Below are 25,243 nucleotides of genomic sequence, written 5' to 3' on the forward strand. Positions count from 1 at the left end.
AATAATAATAATAATAATAATGGCATTTATTAAGCGCTTACTATGTGCAGAGCACTGTTCTAAGCGCTGGAGAGGTTACAAGATGATCAGGTTGTCCCACGGGGGGGCTCACAGTCTTCACCCCCGTTTTACAGATGAGGGAACTGAGGCCCAGAGAAGTTAACTGACTTGCCCCAAGTCACACAGCTAACTGGTGGAGCCGGGATTTGAACCCATGACCTCTGACTCCAAAGCCCGTGCTCTTTCCCACTGAGCCACGCTGCTTCTCTAATAATAATAATAATGATGGCATTTATTAAGCGCTTACTATGTGCAAAGCACTGTTCTAAGCGCTGGGGAGGTTACAGGGTGACCAGGTTGTCCCACGGGGTGCTCACAGTCTTCATCCCCATTTTCCAGATGAGGGAACTGAGGCGCAGAGAAGTTAAGTGATTGGCCCAAAGTCACACAGCTGACAATTGGCGGAGCTGGAATTTGAACCCATGACCTCTAACTCCAAAGCCTGGGCTCTTTCCACAGAACCACGCTGCTTCTCTATAAGTACAAGTTTGATGTCAATCAATCAATCGATCATATTTATCAAGTGCTTACTGTGCTTAGAGAATCAATCAATCAATCAATCGTATTTATTGAGCGCTTACTGTGTGCAGAGCACTGTACTGAGCGCTTGGGAAGTACAAGTCGGCAACATATAGAGACAGTCCCTACCCAACAGTGGGCTCACAGTCTAGAAACTGTTCTAAACGCTTAGCAAAGAGAAGCAGCGTGGCTCAGTGGACAGAGCACAGGCTTTGGAGTCAGAGGTCATGGGTTCAAATCCTGGCTCTGCCAACGGTCATCTGTGCGACTTTGGGCAAGTCACTCAACTTCTCTGTGCCTCAGTGAACTCGTCTGTAAAATGGGGACTAAAACTGTGAGCCCCCCTGGGACAACTTGATCACCTTGTAACCTTCCCAGCTCTTGCACATAGTAAGCGCTTAACAAATACCATTATTATTATTATTATTATTACAGTACAACAATAAACAGTGACAGTCCCTGCCACAGCAAGCTCACAGTACAGAAGGGGGGAGGCAGACATCAACACAAATAAATAGACATCTATACAAATAAATAAAATGACAGATATATACATAGGAGCTGGGTTCTAATTCTGCTCTGCCACTTTGCTGCGTGACCCTGGGCAAATCACTTCACTTCTCTGTGCCTCAGTTACCTCATCTGTAAATGGGAATTTAGACTGTGAGCCCCATGTGGGACATGGACTGTGTCCAATCTGATTAGCTTGCATCTACCCCAGCATTTAATACTGTTTCTGGTACATAGTAAAAGCTTGACTAATACCTTAAAAAAAGCACAGTTGGTAGACAAGTTCCCCGATCACATCGAGCTTACAGTCTAGGGGGAATTTATCATAATAATAATTAATAATAATTATGGTATTTGTTAAGCTACATGCCAAGCACTGTTCTAAGCACCGGGGTAGATAACAGAGCAACCAGGTTGTCCCATGTGGCGCTCACAGTCTTAATCCCCATTTTACAGATGAGGTAACTGAGGCCCAGAGAAGTTAAGTGACTTGCGCAAGGTCACACAGCAGAGAAATGGTGGAGCCGGGATTAGAACCCACGTCCTCTGACTCCCAAGCCCACACTTTCGCCAATAGGCCAGTCTAGAGGGAGCTTACAGTCAATAAATACTTGTTATTATCATCAGCATTATTATTATTTTTACATTAAGATGGCACTGCCCCCAATCCCTGGGGCAAACCTCCCCTTCGCCCTTGCACTTGGATTTGTACTCCAGCGCTTAGAACAGTGCCCAGCTCTTAGAACAGTGCTTTGCACATAATAAGCGCCTAACAAATACCATTATTATTATTATTATTCTGTATTCACCCCTCCCTCAGCCCCACAGCACTCATATACACATCCATCTCTAGACTATGAGCTCGTCTGGGCAGGAATGCATCTGTTTGTTGTTATATTGTACTCTCCCAAGAGCTTAGTACATAGCAAGCGCCCAATAAATACGACTGAATCCGTAATTTATTTATTTGTATTAATGTATTAACTCCCCCTTTAGACTGTAAGCTTGTTGTGGGCAGGGCACGTGCCTTCCAACTCTGTTCTATTGTACTCTCCCAAGCGCTCAGTACAGTGCTCTGCACAAAGTAAGAGTTCAATAAATACGATTGAATGCCTGGAATGCCCTCCCTCTGCCCATCCGCCAAGCTGGCTCTCTTCCTCCCTTCAACGCCCTACTGAGAGCTCACCTCCTCCAGGAGGCCTTCCCACACTGAGCCCCCTCCTTCCTCTCCCCCTCGTCCCCCTCTCCATCCCCCCCATCTTACCTCCTTCCCTTCCCCACAGCACCTGTATATATGTATATATGTTTGTACATATTTATTACTCTATTTATTTATTTATTTTACTTGTACCTATCTATTCTATTTATTTTATTTTGTTAGTATGTTTGGTTTTGTTCTGTCTCCCCCTTCTAGACTGTGAGCCCACTGTTGGGTAGGGACTGTCTCTAGATGTCGCCAACTTGGACTTCCCAAGCGCTTAGTACAGTGCTCTGCACACAGTAAGCGCTCAATAAATACGATTGATTGATTGATTGGTTGATTGATTGATTGTTTTTCCGCAGAGCCGTGAATTTGCTAGCGCCTTCACCCACCCCCAACAGGGGGCGCTGGAGAGTTGGCCGAGTCCTCGAGAGGAGCTTACCTTGGGCAAGGGGGCCCCCTACAGGCAATCGCTAGTACTGCGCCCACCAAGTGACCCCTGCTTTAATAATAATAATAATTAATAATAATAAAGACATTTATTAAGCGCTTACTATGTGCAAAGCACTGTTCTAGGCACGGGGGAAGTTACAAAGTGATCAGGTTGCCCCACAGGGGGCTCACAGTCTTAATCCCCCTTTTCCAGATGAGGGAACTGAGGCCCAGAGAAGTGAAGTTCCCAAGCTCTTAGTCCAGTGCTCTGCACACAGTAAGCGCTCAATAAATACGATTGAATGAATGAATGAAGTGACTTGCCCAAAGTCACACAGCTGACAATTGGCGGAGCTGGGATTTGAACCTCTGACTCCAAAGCCTGGGCTCTTTCCACTGAGCCACGCTGCTTCTCTATTTATAATGATAATAACAATAATGATGGCATTTGTTAAGCCCTTACTTAAGCGCTCACAGTCTTAGAGAAGCAGCGTGGCTCAGTGGAAAGAGCACGGGCTTGGGGGTCAGAGGTCCTGGGTTCTAAACCCGGGTCCAGCACGTCTGCTATGTGACCTTGGGCAAGTCACTTAACTTCTCTGTGCCTCAGTTACTTCATCTGTACAATGGGGATTAAGACTGTGAGCCCATACATGTGAGCACCTTGTATCCCCCCCGCCAGCGCTTAGAACAGTTCTTCACACATAGTAAGTGCTTAACAAATGCCATCATTATTATTAATCCCCATTTTACAGATGAGGCACAGAGAAGTGAAGTGACTTGCCCAAAGTCACATAGCTGACAAGCGGCGGAGCCGGGATTTGATCCCATGACTTTTGACTCCCAAGCCCATGTTTTTTCCATTGAGCCAAATAATAATAATAATAATAATAATAATAATAATAATAATAATAATGGTATTTGTTAAGTGCTTACTATGTGCCAAGCACTGTTCTAAGCGCTAGGGTAGATATAAGGTAATCAGGTTGTCCCACGTGGGGCTGACAGTTCTAATCCCCTTTTTACAGATGAGGTAACTGAGGCACAGAGAAGTGACTTGCCCAAAGTCATACAGCTGACAAGTGGCAGAGCCGGGATTAGAATCCACTACCTCTGGCTCCCAAGTTCGGGCTCTTTCCACTAAGCCACGTTGCTTTGACTCTCACCTCTCCCTCTCCTCCACCTTTCCGGTAATAAGAGGGTATTTTTTTGTTTTAATGGTACTTTGTTAAGCTCTTATTATGTGCCAGGAACTGTACTAAGCGCTGGGGTACATACAAGATCATCAGGTAATAAGAGGGTATTTTTTGTTTTAATGGTACTTTGTTAAGCTCTTATTATGTGTTAGGCACTGTACTAAGCGCTGGGGTACGTACAAGATCATCAGGTAATAAGAGGGTATTTTTTGTTCTAATGGTACTTTGTTAAGCTCTTATTATGTGTTAGGCACTGTACTAAGCGCTGGGGTACGTACAAGATCATCAGGTAATAAGAGGGTATTTTTTGTTCTAATGGTACTTTGTTAAGCTCTTATTATGTGCCAGGCACTGTACTAAGCGCTGGGGTACGTACAAGATCACCAGAGGAGCAGCGCGGCTCAGTGGAAAGAGCCCGGGCTTTGGAGTCAGAGGTCATGGGTTCAAATCCCGGCTCCGCCAATTGTCAGCTGTGTGACTTGGGCAAGTCACTTAACTTCTCTATGCCTCAGTTACCTCATCTGTAAAATGGGGATTAAGTCTGTGAGCCCCACGTGGGACAACCTAATCACCTTGTATCCCCCCAGCGCTTAGGACAGTGCTTTGCACATAGTAAGCGCTTAATAAATGCTATTATTATTATTATTATTATTAGTATCAGGTCGGACACAGTCCCCGTCCCATGGGGGTGCTCAGAATCGAAGTAGGAGGGGGAGCAGGTACTGAATCCCCATTTTACAGGTGAGGAAACTGAGGTCCAGAGAACTGAAGTGACTTGTCCACGGTCACCCAGCGGGCATAGGGCAGCTCCAGAATGAGAACCCGGGTCCTCTGATTCCCAAGCTCCCGGTGTAGCCTCGGCCTCAAGATCAGATGCGCTGGGGACTCTCAACCTTCTCCCACTCAACTGCACCCAATACTAGCCCCTGCATCCTCCTGTGAAGTGGCTAGGAAGGGCACTGAGAAATAATAATAATAATAATAATAATAATGGCATTTGTTAAGCACTTACTATGTGCAAAGCACCATTCTAAGCTCTGGGGAGGCTACAAGGTGATCAGATTGTCCCACGTGGGGCTCACAGTCTTCATCCCCACTTTACAGGTGAGGAAAACAGCATGGGCCAATGGTTAGAGCATGAGCCTGGGACTCAGCAGGACCCAGGTTTCAATCCCGACTCAGCCACTTTTCTGCTGGACTTTGGGCAAGTTGCTTCACTTCTCTGGGCCTCAGTTACCCTATCTGTAAAATGGGGGTTAAAACTGAGCGCCACGTGTGGGACAGGGACTTTGTCCAACCTGACAAGCTTGTATCTACCCCAGTGCTTAGTACAGTGCCGGGCACATAGTACGCTATGTATATATGTTTGTACGTATTTATTACTCTATTTATTTATTTTATTTGTATGTTTATTCTATTTATTTTATTTTGTTAATATGTTTTGTTTTGTTCTCTGTCTCCCCCTTCTAGACTGTGAGCCCACTGTTGGGTAGGGACCGTCTCTATATGTTGCCAACTTGTACTTCCCAAGCGCTGAGTATAGTGCTCTGCACACAGTAAGCGCTCAATAAATACGATTGAATGAATGAATGAATGACTCCAAAGCCCGGGCTCTTTCCACTGAGCCATGCTGCTTCTCTATGAATGAGTGAATGAATGAATGAATGAATGATCCAATGAGGGAGGCAGTCACAGTCTAGACTGTGAGCTGGTTGTTGGGTAGGGACCGTCTCTAGATGTTGCCAACTTGTACTTCCCAAGCGCTTAGTACAGTGCTCTGCACACAGTAAGCGCTCAATAAATACGATTGAATGAATGAATGAAAGCTTGAAACAAACACCATTAAAAAAAATGCTGGTCGGATGGTGACCAGAGGAATTTGGGGTGGGGGTTGCTAGTTTAGGAGCGGTAATGGCTCTGAAGGCTGTCTGGGGGCTCTCGGGGGTCTTGGCAGATCAATCAATCAATCAATCAATCATATTTATTGAGCGCTTACTGTGTGCAGAGCACTGTACTAAGCGCTTGGGAAGTCCAAGTTGGCAACATATAGAGACAGTCCCTACCCAACAGTGGGCTCACAGTCTAAAAGGGGGATCAAGAGAGATCAAGAGATCAAGATCAAGAGAGGTTAGAGGGTCTTCCAGGACTCCTGGGTCCTATTCCCGGCTTGCACTCTGTAGTAGCAACCGGTTTTCCCGATCTACGTCAAAAGGAATGTGTGTGACCCTCTGCCCACAGAAGTAGTGCCCAGCTCCGCTACCTCAGCCTCTAACCCCTGGCCCGTCCCACTCCGACCTCCCACCGGCCGATGAGATCAGCAGGAATTAGTCCACCTTACCGCCAGGTAAGGAAGCCATGGCCCAGCCTGCTTGGGGAGAGGCCCCTTGCCAATCCTCATTTTCCACAAGCCTCGATGGGATCTTGAGGAACGACCCTGGTGGGAAGGGAATGCAATATGTGGGCAGACGGCGGCTGGGACGCTCTTGGCACTGGAACTCGGCCTGCACAGCTGAGGCCCACTGGCAAGTCACTTACCTTAATTATTAGCAATCACAACAACAATTGGGGTTTTTGCTAAGCGCTTCCTAGGTGCCAAACACTGTACTAAGAGCTGGGGTAGATACAAGATCATCAGGTCCCACCTGAGGCTCACAGTCTACAGGTATTAAATCCCCATTTTGCAGACGAAGGAACTGAGGCCCACAGAAGTTAAGCTAGCTCTCTTCCTCCCTTCAAGGCCCTACTGAGAGCTCACCTCCTCCAGGAGGCCTTCCCAGACTGAGCCCCTTCCTTCCTCTCCCCCTTGTCCCCCTCTCCATCCCCCCATCTTACCTCCTTCCCTTCCCCACAGCACCTGTATATATGTATATATGTTTGTACAGATTTATTACTCTATTTATTTATTTTACTTGTATATATCTATTCTATTTATTTTATTTTGTTATTATGTTTGGTTCTGTTCTCTGTCTCCCCCTTTTAGACTGTGAGCCCACTGTTGGGTAGGGACTGTCTCTAGATGTTGCCAACTTGTACTTCCCAAGCGCTTAGTACAGTGTTCTGCACACAGTAAGCGCTCAATAAATACAATTGATTGATTGATTGATTGATTAAGTGCCCAGGTCCTCTGTCCTCTGACTCCCATGCTGCTTCTATTTTCTCTGTGCCTCAGTTTCCTCCTCTGTAAAATGGGGATTTTTCTGTATCTGTTCTCCCTTCCACTCAGACGGAGTTCCAGGTGGGAAAGGGACTGTCCCTGACCTGCTTATCCTGTATCTATTCCAGTGCTTAGTGCAGTGTTTGACACATAGTAAGTGCTCTCTATATGTTGCCAACTTGTAATCAATCAATCAATCGTATTTATTGAGCGCTTACTGTGTGCAGAGCACTGTACTAAGCGCTTAGGAAGTACAAGTTGGCAGCATATAGAGACAGTCCCTACCCAACAGTGGGCTCACAGGCTAGAAGGGGGAGACAGAGAACAAAACCGAACATATTAACCAAATAAAATAAATAGAATAGATATGCACAAGTAAAATAGAGTAACAAATATGTACAAACATATATACATATATATAGGTGCTGTGGGGAAGGGAAGGCGGTAAGACGGTGGGGATGGAGAGGGGGACGAGGGGGAGAGGACTGTGAGCCCACTGTTGGGTAGGGACTGTCTCTATACGTTGCCAATTTGTACTTCCCAAGCACTTAGTACAATGCTCTGCACATAGTAAGCGCTCAATAAATACGATTGATGATGATGATGAGGAAGGAGGGGGCTCAGTCTGGGAAGGCCTCCTGGAGGAGGTGGGCTCTCAGTAGGGCCTTGAAGGGAGGAAGAGAGCTAGCTTGGCAAGCGCTTAGTACAGTGCTCTGCACACAGTAAGCGCTCAATAAATACGATTGAATGAATGAATGAATGCTTAATAAATACCCAAGTTATTAGTATTATAAGCCACACCCAAGTTTGGCCACGCTGAGAGGGAGAGGGGAAGGGAATGGACAGAAAGGCCTCCGGTCAGGACCCTTCCTGCAACTCATCTCCTACCCCTAGGATCCCCTGCCGATCGTTGACCCTGATTCCCACCCGATCCCACCCCTGCCTGAGGATGTAGGAGTGGGAGCATAAATGGGAGCCTCCCCTCTCCCCGACTACAACCCCGAGACAGCAAGGGAAGCATCGTGACCTAGTGAAAACAGCACAGGCCTGAGAGTCAGAGGACCTGGGTTCTAATCCCAGCTCCGCCACCGGTCTGCTGTGTGACCTCAGGCAAGTCACTTCACTCTGCCTCGGTTTCCTCATCTGTAAAATGGGGATTAAGGCTGTGAACCTTTGGGGGACAGGGACTGTGTCCAACCTGATTACCTTGTATTTAGAGAAGCAGCGTGGCTCAGTGGAAAGAGCAGGGGCTTTGGAGTCATAGGTCATGGGGTTCTAATCCCGGCTCCGCCACTTGTCAGCTGTTTGACTTTAGGCAAGTCACTTCACTTCTCTGTGCCTCAGTTACCTCCTCTGTAAAATGGGGATTAAGACCGTGAGCCCCATGTGAGACATGGATGGTGTCCAACCTGATTAGCTGGCAGGTAGTAAGTGCTTAACAAATACCATCATCATCAACATCCTCATTTACTCCAGGGCTTAGTACAGTGCCTGGCACCTAGGAAGTGCTTAATAAATACCAAAAATTATTATTATTATTATTAAGAGAGACAGAGAGTCAGGGAGAGAGGGAGAAGAAGTGGAGGTTGGAAAGATAGAGGATGGAGGGAGAAGTCCAGCCAATCCCGCTCCATTTCACTCTGTTGAGACCTGCATCAATAATTCAACAGCAGAGAAACTTCAGGCCCTGCAGCGGCTCCCTGCAACCCAGAAGCCAATCAGAGCCCACCCTGTCTCCCTCCCTCCCCTTATTTCTCTCTCTTTCTCTCTCTCTCTCTCTCTCTCTTTCTCCATAGAAGATGAGCTCATGGGCCTTCCTCAATTCTGGCTTTCCAATCCCGCCGCCGCGCCTCTCTGGGGAAATTGTAATTCTACTGGCAAGTGCTCTAGGCCGCTGATCTCCCGTGGCAGGGCCCGTGACGCTGGTGGCCGAACTGCTGGGTGGCACTCCTGGGCAGGACCGGGAAGGGGCAGTCCGATTCCCAGAGATAATAATAATAATAATAATAACGATGGTATTTATTAAGCACTTACTATGCGCCAGGCACTGTTCTAAGCGCTGGGTTGGATACAAGGTAATCAGGATGCCCCACGTCGGGCTCACGGTCTTCATCCTTGAGAAGCAGCGTGGCTCAGTGGAAAGAGCCCGGGCTTTGGAGTCAGAGGTCGTGGGTTCAAATCCCAGCTCCCCCAATTGTCAGCTGTGTGACTTCGGGCAAGTCACTTCTTTGTGCCTCAGTTACCTCATCTGTAAAATGGGGATGAAGACTGTGAGCCCCCCGTGGGACAACCTGATCACCTTGTAACCTCCCCAGCGCTTAGAACAGTGCTTTGCTCATAGTAAACGCTTAATAAATGCCATCATTACTATTATTATTATTACCCATTTTACAGATGAGGTAACGGAGGGCCAGAGAAGTGAAACGACTTGCCCAAAGTCACCCAGCGGACAGATGGAGGCGGGATGACAGAGGTGACCTGGGCCGGGGGATGGGGGGTTTAGTCAAACATTTAGAGAGACTCGGTTGCCCCAGGCCCAAAAGTAAATCCTTTTCTTGCTGGAAGGCCCCATCTACCTCCACCAGACAGAAACAAAGGAACAGAGAGGGGCCTTGAATTGCCTCAGTGGCCCCATTTGTCTCCTCATCCCCATATCGGTGCAACCAGTGGGCCCAGTTCCCGTCTGGGACGTGCTAAGAAGCAGCGTGACCTAGTGGATAAAGCATGGGCTTGGGAGTCCGAAGGACCTGAGTTCTAATCCCAGCTCCTCCACCTGTCTGCTGTGTGACCCTGGGCAAGTCACTTCGCTTCTCTGGGCCTCAGTTATCTCATCTGGAAAATGGGGATTAAGACTGTGTCCAACCTGATTAGTTTGTATCTACCCCAGAGCTTAGAGCAGTGCCTTGTAGACTGTGAGCCCACTGCTGGGTAGGGACCGTCTCTATATGTTGCCAACTTGGACTTCCCAAGAGCTTAGTACTGTGCTCTGCGCACAGTAAGCGCTCAATAAATATGATTGAATGAATGCCTGGCACATAGTAAGCGTTTTATGAATACCATAAAAAAAAGTAGTTTCTAGCCACAGGTGTTCACCTCTTTCCCTCCAGGAAGGGACCCACCAGCCCTGATGAGACATTTGCTTTTTCACGGCAGGAATGGGCAGAGTGAGCTCCTCCCTCCTCTGACTCTGGCTACAGAGAAGTTCCGGCGGCCGGCCAGAGCCGGGGATGGTGGGGGAGTGAGGGCTCGGGGATGCTTAGGAAGAGGGCAGGACTGGTCGGTCTGGGCATTACCTGGCATGGGGCATCCCAAGGGGCAGCTCGGTGGCGGGCGGGGGGCGGGGGTCAAGGTGGGTGTGGGCCTGGATCCGGCCTCCCAGCTTTGGGCAAGGGATCTCATGCAGTTGCGAGTCTCCTGGTTGCCATGGGAATGACCCCCGATGAATAGGCCTTTCACGGGCCAGCGAGAGGGAGCCAATTGGCTGGACTCCATCCCCACCCCCATCCTTGCCGCAGCATGGGGCCCCATGCCCATCTCCTCCCCTTGGTTTCCCAGGGTGGCAAGTACAGACACGCAGCCGTAGGCGGGCACCTCTCGTGGGTGCCAACACCCCTGGTACCCCAGGCAGGCAGACTTCGGGAGGGGGGCTGCCCTGCCCATCCCAGGCCCCTGACTCTTCCCCACTGTCCACGCGTCACTGCCTCTTTCACAACATTTTTAGAATCCACTCTTTCTTCTCCGTCCAAACTGCTTCCATGCTGATCTGAGCTAAGCACTTATCCTATCCCACTTTGACTGCATCAGCCTCCTCGTTGACCCCCCTGACCTCCTGTCTCTCCCCACTCCAGGCCATACTTCACTCTGCTGTCAGGATCATTTTTCTTAAAAAAAAAACATTCAGTTCCCATCTCCCCACTCCTCGAAAACCTCCGATGCCTTGCCCGTCCACCTCTACATCAAAAAGAAACTCCTTACCAAAGGCTTTAAGGCACTTGTCCCCTCCTACTTTACCTCACTGATTTCCCACTCAACTCAGCCCACACAATTTGCTCCTCTAACCCCAGCCTACTCACTCTACCTTGATCTCATCTCTCTCTCTCTGCTGACCCCTTGCCCACCTCTTCCCTCTGTCCTGGAACTCCCTCCCGCGTTGTATCCAACAGATCGCCATTCTCCCCACTTAAAAGTCACCCTAAAATCACATCTCCTCCAAGAGACCTTCCCCATCCGAGCCCTCATTTCCCCTACTCTCTCTCCCTTCTTTGTTGTCATTGTTGAAGCAGTGTGGCTTAGCGGAAAGAGCGTGGGCTTGGGAGTCAGAGGTCATGGTCTAATCTAATAATAATAATTATTATTATTGTCTAAGCAATTGGATCTGTACCCCTTAAGTGCTTGATATTCACCCCAACTTCAGCCCCACAGTACTTTTTTTAAAATGGCATTTATTAAGCGCTTACTTTGTGCAATGCACTGTTCTAAGCGACGGTGATCAGTTTGTCCCACGTGGGGCTCACGGTCTTAATCCCCATTTTACAGATGAGGTAACTGGGGCACAGAGAAGTTAAGTGACTTGTCCAAAGTCACACAGCTGACAAGTGGCGGAGCCAGGATTTGAACCCATGACCTCTGACTCCAAAGCCCGTGCTCTTTCCACTGAGCCACGCTGCTTCTCTTATGTACATATCCTTATATTCAGTCATTTCCCCTACCTATAATTTATTTTAATGTCTGTCTCCCCTTCTAATAATAACAATTATTAGAGCATTTGTTAAGCGCTTACTATGTGCCAAGCACTGTTCTAAGCATTGGGGTAGATACAAGGTAAGCAGGTTGTCCCATGGGGGGCTCACAGTCTTAATCCCATTTTACAGATGAGGTAACCGAGGCCCTAATCCCATTTTACAGATGAGGTAACCGAGGCCCAGAGAAGTTAAGTGGCTTGCCCAAGGTCACACAGCAGACAAGTGGCGGAACTGGGATTAGAACCCATAACTGCAAGCTCTTTGTGGTCAGAGATTGGATCTGCCAACTCTATTGTACTGTACGCGCACAAGCGCTTGGTACAGTGATTTGCACAGTTAGCCCGAAATTTTGATTGATTGACTGCTTTTGTTTCTGGCTTGGTTTTCTCACTCTCTGTGGGAGGATAAGATCCTTATGGGGCACCAGGTGGGTACCAGCATCCACAGAGAATTGGCAACAATACCCTCTCCCTCTGTGCCAGGGCTCTCCCCCTTAGTAATATTAATAATGATAATTGTGATATATCGTGAACACTTACTATGTGCCAAATTCTGCATTAAGTGCTGGGACTGGCACAGTATGATCTGATCAGACTCTGTCCCCGTCCTGCCTGGGGCTCGCAGCCTAAGCGGGAGCGAGGACAGTTATCTCATCCCTGTTTTACAGATGAGGAAACTGAGTTATCGAGAAGTCACTGGCCCAAGGTCACACAGGAGTTAAGCGGTGGAGCCAGGATTAGAACCTCGTTCTTCTGACGCCCAGCCATGGGCCCTTTCCATTAGGCGTCTCTCCGCCCCCCGGCCCCCGCTTCCCAGAGTTAGCGGGGAGTGGGAAAGTGGTCCCTGGGGTCCCGGCTGAGGAGGTCATCACGCGCACTTAATAAATAAATAATAATGATGGCATTTGTTAAGCTCTTACTATGTGCAAAGCACCGTTCTAAGCACTGGTGGGGGGGAAATACAAGGTGATCAGGTTGTCCCACGTGGGGCTCACAGTCTTTAATCCCCATTTTACAGATGAGGTATTGAGGTGGTCTGGCCTGAGAGGAGCCGCCGGAAGCCGGCCCTCCTGATTTTCCACTGCCAGGTGGGTGAAAGCGAAGCCGCCAGCAGCCCAAGAATTCGAGCGACGGTCCGGGAGATGGGGCCAAGTGGATCCATTTCACCGGCCGGGCTGGCCGCTCACACAGCACATGCGTCACTAGTCCCCTGGTCCTCGATTTTGCTGTGCCCCGGGCACAGTGACCCCAGGCCTGACCCTCCCCTGGCCCCGCTCGACCCCAAGCTCAGCTTTACCTTGGCGCCGCTCCTCAGGGTGCCGGTCGGTCGGTAGGCCCGAGGACTCTGTTTAACCCTGTGAGGCCGGGCCACGGGACCCTGGCGTCAGAGGCAGCTGTGTCATATCCTGCCGCTGGTGTGAAGGCTCCCCAACCTGTCAGGCCAGGGAGCTGACTGGCCACTGGGGAATTCCCGGCACTCCCGACCCACGGGGCAGAGACAGGGAGGCTGCACCCACTATCCTGACTGGAGCCTCCGAGGTCCCCGGTCTCCCCCGATCCCGCCCAACTCGCAGCACCTCGGACTGGACGCCGCGGTAAATACTCCCAGGCCGAGGGCCCACAGAGCCACCGGCATCACCCCCACATTACAGATGAGTCCCACCTGTGGGGTTGGCCGACCTGTTTCCCCGGACTTCTCCCGCCCTCTCCCCGGGGATGCTCCGGGGCCGCCCCGCTGCCAGGTGACTGACCCCACCAGGTGATTGACCCCACCAGGTGACCTCATGGCTTCCTAAAGCTGCTGGCTAACGGGATCGGAATGTGACTGAAAGCCTAGTCAGGAGGGCCACGGCGGGGTAGCCGGCCCCCGAGGACTCTGACGGCGGCCTCTCAGGCCACGAGTCAGGAAGCTCACTCCAGGGTGGCCACCTCACCGTCTGTCAGCCTGGCAGGAAGGAGCTCGAGGTGGGACCAAAGGCTCCCAGGAAAGGGCGAAACTGGGGCCGCACAGGCCTCTCTCTCTCCTCAGGGTACCAGGGGTCTGGTATGGACTGAACTTGGAGAGCCCCCGGCCCCCTACAAGGAAGGGACTGTGCCCACGGTGCCAAGGCACCAAACTTTGCTTCTCTGTCTGGGTTTTCCCGGGCCGCGGTGGCAGCTGCTTCTGGCGATTTGGAGGCAGCAGAGTCAGAAGACCCAGTACCACCCTGCATCTCTGCCCTCTTCTCCCAGCACTCCCAACCGTGCCCCGGGCCCCCTCAGGAGGCCCCCAAGTAGCCCAGACCCACCCGCAGGGGCCAGGAAGCGAGCAGGAAGGCCGGCCCGGGGATACCACCGACCTGGGTCCTGGGACACCGCTCGCCGCTCTCCTGGGGCCTCTCCCGCACGCGGGCACGGGCGGGCGAAGTGGAGAGCGGAGGAGAGGAGTCCGAGTCCAGGCTGGGCAATCCAGAGCTCAGGTTACTAACTCCGCTATATATATAGTATCTTATCTGACGTCCCAGGATGGTTGGAGCAGCTCCTTCGCATTCCAGGACTGGGGAGCTTTAAAGAGACAGCGGGATACCCACCCTGGCGGGGACGACACCCCCCGGAAGACCCTGCAGAAGAAGGCGGAAGGGGGTGGGCAACCGGAACTGGGGAAAGGGCATCTAGAGCGAAAGGAGTTCCTAGTATTGTTATATTGTACTCTCCCAAGCACTTAGTATAGTGCTGTGCACACAGTAAGCGCTCAAAAGATACAACCGGCTGACGGCCTAGAGGACAGAGATCATCATCATCATCATCAATCGTATTTATTGAGCACTCACTATGTTTGGGAAATACAAATTGGCAACATATAGAGACAGTCCCTACCCAACACTGGGCTCACAGTCTAAAAGGGGGAGAGATCCTACCTACCGTTCTATTGTATTGTACTTAGGGAAGCAGCATGGCCTAGTGGATAGGGCACGGGCCTGGGCGTTAGAAGCAGCGTGGCTCAGTGGAAAGAGCACTGGCTTTGGAGTCAGAGGTCATGGGTTCGAATCCCGGCTCCACCACATGGCTGCTGTGTGACCTTGGGCAAGTCACTTAACTTCTCTGAGCCTCAGTTACCTCGTCTGTAAAATGGGGATTAAGACTGTGAGCCCCACGTGGGACAACTTGATCACCTCGTATACCCCCAGCGCTTACAACAGTGCTTTGCACATAGTAAGCGCTTAACAAATGTCATTATTATTATTAGTAGTAGTAGTAGTAGTAGTAGTAGTAGTAGTAGTAGTAGTAGTATTAAGGACCTGGGTTCTAATCCCACTCTACCACTTGTCTGCTGAGTGGGCCTAGACAAGTCACTTCACTTCTCTGTGCCTCAGATACCTCTGCTGTAAAATGGGGATTGAGATCGAGAGCCCCATGTGGGACAGGGAGTGTGTCCGACCCAGTTACCGCGCATCTACCCCAGCGCTTAGTACAGTGTCTGGCACCTAGTGAGTGCTCAACGAATTTATTGGAAAGAGCGCGGGCTTGGGAGTCAGAGGACGTGGGTTCTAATCCCGCTCCGCCACTGGTCTGCTGTGTGACCTTGGGCAAGTCACTTCACTTCTCTGTGCTTGTTACCTCATCTGTAAAATGGGGATTAAGACTGTGAGCCCCACGTAGGACAACCTGATCACCTTGTATCTACCCCAGTGCTTAGAATAGTGCTTGGCACATAGTAAGCGCTTAACATACACCATTATAAAAAAACACAATAATTATTGTTATTATTACTCTCCCAAGAGCTTAATTACAGTGCTCTGCGTACAGTAAGCGCTCAATAAATACCAGTGGTTGATGGCTCATTGGAGGGAAGTTAGTAGTAGTGGAGAGGGTCTGGGGACCAAGTAAGGGCCCAGAAAATAGAATTGTTAAGGGCCCAAGCACTTGGAGAGGAGGAAAGGGGATGATACCCCAAGTAGCGCTTTCCACCCCTCCAGCTGAGTACGTTCACCCGGTCGAGAGAGAGAGAGGTCCCTGTCCCAGGAATCCCTGTGCCATATCAACTTCTCCCTTGCCCACATTCTGGAAAGTGGCCTGCTGATCTGGGGAGGGGCCTGTCCTCATTGTCCAGCTTAGCCCACCCCTCCTTGTGAACACTCTGCTCCCCGGGACTCTCTGTACCCTCCAAGCCATCCCCTCCCCCAGCTCCCCCAGAGCCTGGGAGTCTCCCCATGGCAGTGCCCCCACCCTGTCCCAGCTGATGCCACTGACTCAGCCTGGCATCGCAATGATGCACCAGGAGACTTCATTCCAGTCTCAATTCCGGCCTCTGGGCAGGCACCCCTGAGGTTCCTCCATCCAGTCCTCTGCCATCCTCCCCTACCTCTCCTGGGTCCCTTAGGGTCCAAAGAACCTGAAATCTGGAACCACAGAAAGCGGTAACCCCCAGGTTGCCCCTCTGCTCCCCTGCCTCGGGCTATGCCCTGCTCCCTCGCCCACCGTCCCAAGGCGGCAAGGCGGACAGCTATTTAAGCAAATCTAATAATAATAATAATGACGATGATGGTATTTGTTAAGCGCTTACTATGTGCCAAGCACTGTTCTACGCGCTGGGGGGGGGATACAAGGCAATCAGGTTATCCCACGTGGGGCTCACAGTCTTAATCCCCATTTTACAGATGAGGGAACTGAGGCGCAGAGAAGTGAAGTGACTTGCCCGAAGTCACACAGCTGACAAGCGGCAGAGCCAGGATTAGATCTGTTACATTAGATACGTACCTCCTCACCGTACCTCGTTCTCGCCTGTCCCGCCGTCGACCCCCAGCCCACGTCATCCCCCGGGCCTGGAATTCCCTCCCTCTGCCCATCCGCCAAGCTAGCCCTCTTCCTCCCTTCAAGGCCCTACTGAGAGCTCACCTCCTCCAGGAGGCCTTCCCAGACTGAGCCCCTTCCCTCCTCGCCCCCTCGTCCCCCTCTCCATCCCCCCATCTTACCTCCTTCCCTTCCCCACAGCACCTGTATATATGTATATATGTTTGTATATATTTATTACTCTATTTATTTATTTATTTTACTTGTACATATCTATTCTATTTATTTTATTTCGTCAGTATGTTTGGTTTTGTTCTCTGTCTCCACCTTTTAGACTGTGAGCCCGCTGTTGGGTGGGGACTGTCTCTATATGTTGCCAACTTGGACTTCCCAAGCGCTTAGTACAGTGCTCTGCACACAGTAAGCGCTCAATAAAGACGATTGAATGGTTGATTGATTGATCCCACGTGGGGCTCACAGTCTTAACCCCCATTTTACAGATGAGGGAACTGAGGCGCAGAGAAGTGAAGTGACTTGCCCGAAGTCACACAGCTGACAAGCGGCGGAGCCAGGATTAGATTTGTTGCATTAGATCTCAGCGCTTAGAACAGTGCTTTGCATATAGTAAGCGCTTAACAAATGCCATTATTATTATTATTATTATCTGTTGGAGTTGGGCCCTCGGGGGACATGGGCTTCACAGGGTCGGCGGTGCCTGGTCAGAAATGTCCTCCTTGTCCACTTCCCCGATGCCCACATTGGGCAGCCCAATGTGGATGAAGACCACTGGAGATTCGAGGGTAAGTGGGCCCGGCAGATTTTAGGTGGTCCCAGCTCCTAACCGGAGTAGGTGAGGTCCAGATACCTCGCTGGAAGGGTGACATGGATTACCTCCCACCAAAATGCGTCCTCCAAGGCCTCACTTCCCCAGAACATCCGGGAGCGGGCCCCTGGATGGCCCAAACCACCTCCCCCTGGCACGGCTGGCATCATCATCATCAATCGTATTTATTCATCATCATCATCATCATCAATCGCATTTATTGAGCACTTACTATGTGCAGAGCACTGTACTAAGCGCTTGGGAAGTACAAATTGGCAACACATAGAGACAGGCCCTACCCAACAGTGGGCTCACAGTCTAAAAGGGGGAGACAGAGAACAAAACCAAACATACTAACAAAATAAAATAAATAGGATAGATATGTACAAGTAAAATAAATAAATAAATAAATAGAGTAATAAATACGTACAACCATATATACATATATACAGGTGGTGTGGGGAAGAGAAGGAGGTAAGATGGGGGGGATGGAGAGGGGGACGAGGGGAAGAGGAAGGAAGGGGCTCAGTCTGGGAAGGCCTCCTGGAGGAGGTGAGCTCTCAGCAGGGCCTTGAAGGGAGGAAGAGAGCTAGCTTGGCGGATGGGCAGAGGGAGGTCGCTTACTGTGTGCAGAGCACTGGACTAAGCGCTTGGGAAGTACAAGTTGGCAACGTATAGAGACAGTCCCTACCCAACAGTGGGCTCACAGTCTAAAAGAGTGGGCTCACAGTCTTGGGCTCACACCCTTGTCCAGAAGGCAGTCAATCAGTCAATCGATCAATCGTATTTATTGAGCGCTTACTGTGTGCAGAGCACTGGACTAAGCGCTTGGGAAGTACAAGTTGGCAACATGGCAACAGTCCCAGAACAGCTGCCCCTCTGCCCTCCCCCCTTCCCCTCCCCACAGCACTTGTATATATTTGTACATACTTTTATTATTCTATTTATTTCACTTATTTTATTAATGATGTGCATAAAGCTGTAATTCAATCAATCAATCAATCAATCGTATTTATTGAGCGCTTACTATGTGCAGAGCACTGTACTCAGCGCTTGGGAAGTACAAATTGGCAGCATATAGAGACAGTCCCTACCCAACAGCGGGCTCACAGTCTAAAAGGGGGAGACAGAGAACAGAACCAAACATACTAACAAAATAAAATAAATAGAATAGATATGTACAAGTAAAATAAATAAATAAATCATCATCATCACCAATCGTATTTATTGAGCGCTTCCTATGTGCAGAGCACTGTACTAAGTGCTTGGGAAGTACAAATTGGCAACATATAGAGACAGTCCCTACCCAACAGTGGGCTCACAGTCTAAAAGGGGGAGACAGAGAACAAAACCAAACATACTAACAAAATAAAATAAAAATAAATAAATAAATAAATAAATAAATAGAGTAATAAATATGTACAAACATATATACATATATACAACATATATACATATATACAACATATATACATATATACGGAATAATTCCATTCATTCCGATGGTTTTGACATCTGTCTCCATGTTTTGTTTTGTCGTCTGTCTCCCCCTTCTAGCCTGTGAGCCCATTGTTGGGTAGGGACCGTCTCTATATGTTGCCGACTTGTACTTCCTGAGCGCTTAGTCCAGCGCTCTGCACACAGTAAGCGCTCAATAAATACGACTGAATGAAGGAATGCCCCCCACTAGGAGATTTCTCCTAGACAGCTGGCAGTACCCACCCCGGGGGCCCAGCTGGCATGGGGTCAGCCCCTTCTCTAAAGCAGCGTGGCTCAGGGGAAACAGCCCGGGCTTTGGAGTCAGAGGTCATGGGTTCAAATCCCGGCTCTGCCAATTGTCAGCTGTGTGACTTTGGGCAAGTCACTTAACTTCTCTGGGCCTCAGTTCCCTCATTTGTAAAATGGGGATTAAGGCCGTGACCCCCCTGTGGGACAGCCTGATCACCTTGTAACCTCCCCAGTGCTTAGAACAGTGCTTGGCACATAGTAAGTGCTTAATAAATGTCATTATTATTATTATTCCAAGAGAATAAGAGAAGTAGCGTGGCTCAGTGGAAAGAGCCCGGGCTTGGGAGTCAGAGGTCATGGGTTCAAATCCCGGTCCCGCCAATTGTCAGCTGTGTGACTTTGGGCAAGTCACTTCACTTCTCTGTGCCTCAGTTTCCTCATCTGTAAAGTGGGATTAAGACTGTGAGCCCCCCGTGGGAAAACCTGATCACCTTGTAACTTCCCCAGCGCTCAGAACAGTGCTTGGCACATAGTAAGTGCTTAATAAATGCTATTATTATTATTATAAGAGAAGCAGCATGGCTCAGTGGAAAGAGCCCAGGCTTTGGAGTCAGAAGTTATGGGTTCAAATCCTGGCTCCGCCAATTGTCAGCTGTGTGACTTTGGGCAAGTTACTTCACTGCCTCAGTTCCCTCATCTCTAAAATGGGGATGACGGCTGTGGGCCGCCTGTGGGACAACCTGATCAACTTGTAACTTTTGGGCAAGTCACTTCACTTCTCTGGGCCTCAGAGTTATCTCATCTGTAAAATGGGGATGAAGACTGTGAGCCCCCCGTGGGACAACCTGATCACCTTGTAACCTCCCCAGCGCTTAGAACAGTGCTTTGCACATACTAAGCGCTTAATAAATACCATTATTATTATTAGTAGTAGTAAGCGCTCAATAATAAGGAGAAGCAGCGTGGCTCAGTGGAAAGAGCCCGGGCTTTGGAATCAGAGGTCACGGGATCAAATCTCGGCTCCGCCACTTGTCAGCTGTGTGACTTTGGGCAAGTCACTTCACTTCTCTGGGCCTCAGAGTTATCTCATCTGTAAAATGGGGATGAAGACTGTGAGCCCCCTGTGGGACAACCTGATCATCATCATCAATAGTATTTATTGAGCGCTTACTGTGTGCAGAGCACTGGACTAAGCGCTTGGGAAGTACAAGTCGGCAACATATAGAGACAGTCATCATCATCATCAATCGTATTTATTGAGCGCTTACTATGTGCAGAGCACTGTACTAAGCGCTGGGGAAGTACAAGTTGGCAACATATACTCTATTTATTTATTTATTTATTTATTTATTTTACTTGTACATTTCTATCCTATTTATTTTATTTTGTTGGTATGTTTGGTTCTGTTCTCTGTCTCCCCCTTTTAGACTGTGAGCCCACTGTTGGGTAGGGACTGTCTCTATGTGTTGCCCATTTGTACTTCCCAAGCGCTTAGTACAGTGCTCTGCACATAGTAAGCGCTCAATAAATACGATTGATTGATTGATTGATTGATACAGAGACAGTCCCTACCCACAGTCTTAAAGGGGGAGACAGAGAACAAAAACAAAACCTGATCACCTTGTAACCTCCCCAGCGCTTAGAACAGTGCTGGGCACATAGTAAGCGCTTAATAAATACCATTATTGTTATGATTATACGATCGATTGATTGATTGATTAATAAATGGCATCATCATTATTATTGTTATTATTAGTATTATTCCAAGGAGCTCTTACCTGGTTCTCGTGGGGACTGGGCCAAGAAGGGGAGAGGCATGGAGGGGTGGGTGAGTCCGGACGGAGAGTGGGGCGGCCCGGAGAGGGGCGTCTGGCACAGAGGGGTGGACTGTACTGGACGCTGCCCCCCGCTGCCCCACCTCCGCCCGTGGCCCCGGCGTCCACCTCCCGGCCCGAACAGCGCCATCCAGCGGCCAGTCCCCGCCCCAACCGCGCCGGAGCCCCCCAGGCCACGCCCCCTACCCCTACGTCACCACAACGCGGCTCTCTCATTGGCCTCGCCCACTGTGACGTCACAACCCCGCCCCCTGGGTCGCCTAGGTAACGGACGTAAACAGAGCGACACGTGGAGGAGAAGCACGTGGGGGCCGGGAAGATTGGGTAATAATAATAATGATGGCATTTATTAAGCGCTTACTACGTGCGAAGCCCTGTTCTAAGCGCTGGGGGGGGGGGATACAAGGTGATCAGGTTGTCCCGCGTGGGGCTCACAGTCATCATCCCCATTTTACAGATGAGGTAACTGAGGCTCCGAGAAGTGAAGTGACTCGCCCAGAGTCACACAGCAGACATGTGGTGGAGTCGGGATTCGAACCCATGACCTCTGACTCCAGAGCTCGTGCTCTTTCCACTGAGCCATGCTGCTCCTCATGGGTAGTCATTCATTCATAATAATAATAATAATAATGATGATGATGATGGCGTTTGTTAAGCGCTTACTAGGTGCAGAGCGCTGTTCTAAGCGCTGGGGAGGTGACAAGAAGCAGCGTGGCTCAGTGGAAAGAGCCCGGGCTTGGGAGTCAGAGGTCGTGGGTTCAAATCCCGGCTCTGCCGCTTGTCCTCATCATCATCATCATCATCAATCGTATTTATTGAGCGCTTACTGTGTGCAGAGCACTGTACTAAGCGCTTGGGAAGTACAAATTGGCAGCATCTAGAGACAGTCCCTGCCCAACAGTGGGCTCACAGTCTGAAAGGGGGAGACAGAGAACAAAACCAAACATACTAACAAAAGAAAATAAATAGAAAAATGTGGAACGCTTCACGAATTTGCGTGTCATCCTTGCGCAGGGGCCATGCTAATCTTCTCTGTACCGTTCCAATTTTAGTATATGTGCTGCCGAAGCGAGCACATAATAATAATAATAATAATAATAATAATAATAAAGATGACATTTATTAAGCGCTTACTACGTGCAAAGCACTGTTCTAAGCGCTGGGGTAAATGCAAGGTAATCAAGTTGTCCCACGGGGGGCTCACAGACTTAATCCCCATTTTCCAGATGAGGTAACCAAGGCACAGAGAAGTTAAGTGACTTGCCCAAAGTCACACAGCCGACAAGCGGCAGAGCTGGGATTTGAACCCATGACCTCTGACTCCAAAGCCCGGGCTCTTTCCACGGAGCCATGCTGCTTCTCTATCATAATCATAATGATGGCATTTGTAAAGCGCTTACTATCAATCAATCAATCCATCGTATTTATTGAGCGCTTACTGTGTGCAGAGCAGTGGACTAAGCGCTTGGGAAGTACAAGTTGGCAACATAGAGAGACAGTTCCTACCCAACAGTGGGCTCACGGTCTAGAAGGGGGAGACAGACAACAAAACAAAACATATTAACAGAATAAAATAAATAGAATAAATATGTACAAGTAAAATAAATCAATATTATTTTATTATTAATATCAATATTAATATCAATATAATCAACTATGTGCAGAGCACTGTTCTAAGCGCTGGGGAGGTGACAAGAAGCAGCGTGGCTCAGTGAAAAGAGCATGGGCTTTGGAATCAGAGGTCATGGGTTCATTCATTCATTCCATCGTATTTATTGAGCGCTTACTGTGTGCAGAGCACTGTACTAAGCGCTTGGGAAGTACAGGTTGGCAACATTCATTCATTCATTCAATCGAATTTAATGAGCACTTACTGTGTGTACAAGTTGGCAACATTCATTCATTCATTCTTTCATTCAATCGTATTTATTGAGCGCTTACTGTGTGCAGAGCACTGTACTAAGCACTTGGGAAGTACAAGTTGGGAATATTTATTCATTCATTCAATCACATTTATTGAGTGCTTACTGTGTGCAGAGCACTGTACTAAGCGCTTGGGAAGTACAAGTTGGCAACATTCATTCATTCAATCGTATTTATTGAGCAATTACTGTGTGCAGAGCACTGTACTAAGAGCTTGGGAAGTACAAGTTGGCAACATTCATTCATTCATTCAATCGTATTTATTGAGCGCTTACTGTGTCCAGAGCATTGCACTAAGCGCTTGGGAAGTACAAGTTGGCAACATTCATTAATTCATTCAATCATATTTATTGAGCGCTTACTGTGTGCAGAGCACTGTACTAAGCGCTTGGGAAGTACAAGTTGGCAACATTCATTCATTCATTCAATCGTATTTATTGAGCACTTACTGTGTGCAGAGCACTGTACTAAGCACTTGGGAAGTGCAGGTTGGCAACATTCAGTGTCTCCCCCTTTTAGATTGTGAGCCCACTACTGGGTAGGGACTGTCTCTATATGTTGCCAACTTGTACTTCCCAAGTGCTTAGTACAGTGCTCTGCACACAGTAAGCGCTCAATAAATACGACTGATGATGATGATGATGATTCATTCATTCAATCGTATTTATTGAGTGCTTACTGTGTGCAGAGCACTGTCCTAAGCATTTGGGAAGTACAAGTTGGCAACATTCATTCATTCATTCAATCGTATTTACTGAGCGCTTACTGTGTGCAGAGCACTGTATTAAGCGCTTGGAAAGTCCATATAGAGACGGTCCCTACCCAACAGTGGGCTCACAGTCTAGAAGGGGGAGACAGACAACAAAACAAAACATATTAGTAGAATAAAATAAATAGAATAAATATGTACAAGTAAAATAAATCAATAAATAGAGTAATAAATACATACAAACATATATACATATATACAGGTGCTGTGGGGAAGGGAAGGAGATAAGTCAGGGGGATGGAGAGGGGGAGGAGGGGGTTCAAATTCCGGCTCTGCCAATTGACAGCTGTGTGACTTTGGGCAAGTCACTTCACTTCTCTGTGCCTCAGTTACCTCATCTGTAAAATGGGGATGAAGGCTGTGAGCCCCACGTGGGACAACCTGATCACCTGTATCCTCCCCAGCGCTTAGAAAAGTGCTTTGCACATAACGCTTAAACAAGTACCATCATTATTATTATTATTATCCCAGCTCTGCCACATATCTGCTGTGTGACCTTGGGTAAGTCACTTAACTTCTCTGAGCCTTAGTTACCTCATCTGTAAAATGGGGATTAAGATTGTGAGCCCCACGAGGGACAACCTGATCACCTTGTATCCTCCCCAGAGCTTAGAACAGTGCTTTGCACATAGTGAGTGCTTAACAAATACCATCATTATTATTATTATTATCCCAGCTCCACCACATGTCTGCTGTGTGACCTTGGGTAAGTCACTTAACTTCTCTGAGCCTTAGTTACCTCATCTGTAAAATGGGGATTAAGACTGTGAGCCCCACATGGAACAACCTCATTACCTTGTTTCCCCTCCCCAGCGCTTAGAACAGTCTTTACACATAGTAAGCACTTAACAAATGCCATTATTATTATTATTATTATTATTATTATTATTATTACAAGGTGATCAGGTTGTCCCACGGGGGGTTCACAGTTTTAATCCCCCTTTTCCAGATGAGGGAACTGAGGCACAGAGAAGTTAAGTGACTTGCCCAAAGTCACACAGCTGACAGTTGGCGGAGCCAGGATTTGAACCCATGACCTCTGACTCCAAAGCCTGTGCTCTTTCCACTGAGCCACGCTGCTTCTCATTAATCAGATAATCAGATTCTCTGGGCCTCAGTTACCTCCTCTGTAAAATGAGGATTAAGACTGTGAGCCCCACGTGGGACAACCTGGTTACTTTGTTATCTACCCCAGTGCTTAGAACAGTGCTTGGCACATAGCTTAGCAAATACCATAATTATTATTAATTATTGTTTATAAATTCCCCCTAGACTGTAAGCTCGATGTGATCGGGGAACTTGTCTACCAACTGTGCATTTTTTAAGATATTAGTCAAGCTTTTACTATGTACCAGAAACAGTATTAAATGCTGGGGTAGATGCAAGCTAATCAGATTGGACACAGTCCATGTCCCACATGGGGCTCGCAGTCTAAATTCCCATTCACAGATGAGGTAACTGAGGCACAGAGAAGTGAAGTGATTTGCCCAGGGTCACGCAGCAGACGAGTGGCAGAGCCAGAATTAGAACCCAGGTCCTTCTGATTCGCAGGCCCCATGCTCTAGCCACTAGGACAAGCTGCTTC

General features: G+C 48.7%; 1 protein-coding gene and 1 non-coding gene across 3 annotated transcripts in view; both read right to left on the reverse strand.

The window, feature by feature from the left end:
• The window catches only part of USP2 (ubiquitin specific peptidase 2), a 72,676-nt gene extending 51,683 nt beyond the window's left edge, over window positions 1–20,993 (reverse strand). The window contains exon 1 of one of the 2 annotated variants that reach the window (XM_038754367.1): window positions 20,910–20,993. The gene's annotated coding sequence lies outside the window, so the exon portion shown is untranslated. Of the gene's footprint in view, window positions 1–14,149; window positions 14,203–20,909 lie in introns of those variants that run through there. The other variant, XM_038754368.1, reaches the window with a different exon arrangement.
• Window positions 20,994–21,935: 942 nt separating this feature from the next.
• Window positions 21,936–22,042, reverse strand: LOC119935395. Its single transcript, XR_005453280.1, has one exon. It is a non-coding gene; the product is annotated as a U6 spliceosomal RNA (small nuclear RNA).
• Window positions 22,043–25,243: the final 3,201 nt, after the last annotated feature.

The sequence above is a fragment of the Tachyglossus aculeatus genome, chromosome 11 (genome assembly GCF_015852505.1).
Source record: "Tachyglossus aculeatus isolate mTacAcu1 chromosome 11, mTacAcu1.pri, whole genome shotgun sequence".
NCBI lineage: Eukaryota > Metazoa > Chordata > Mammalia > Monotremata > Tachyglossidae > Tachyglossus > Tachyglossus aculeatus.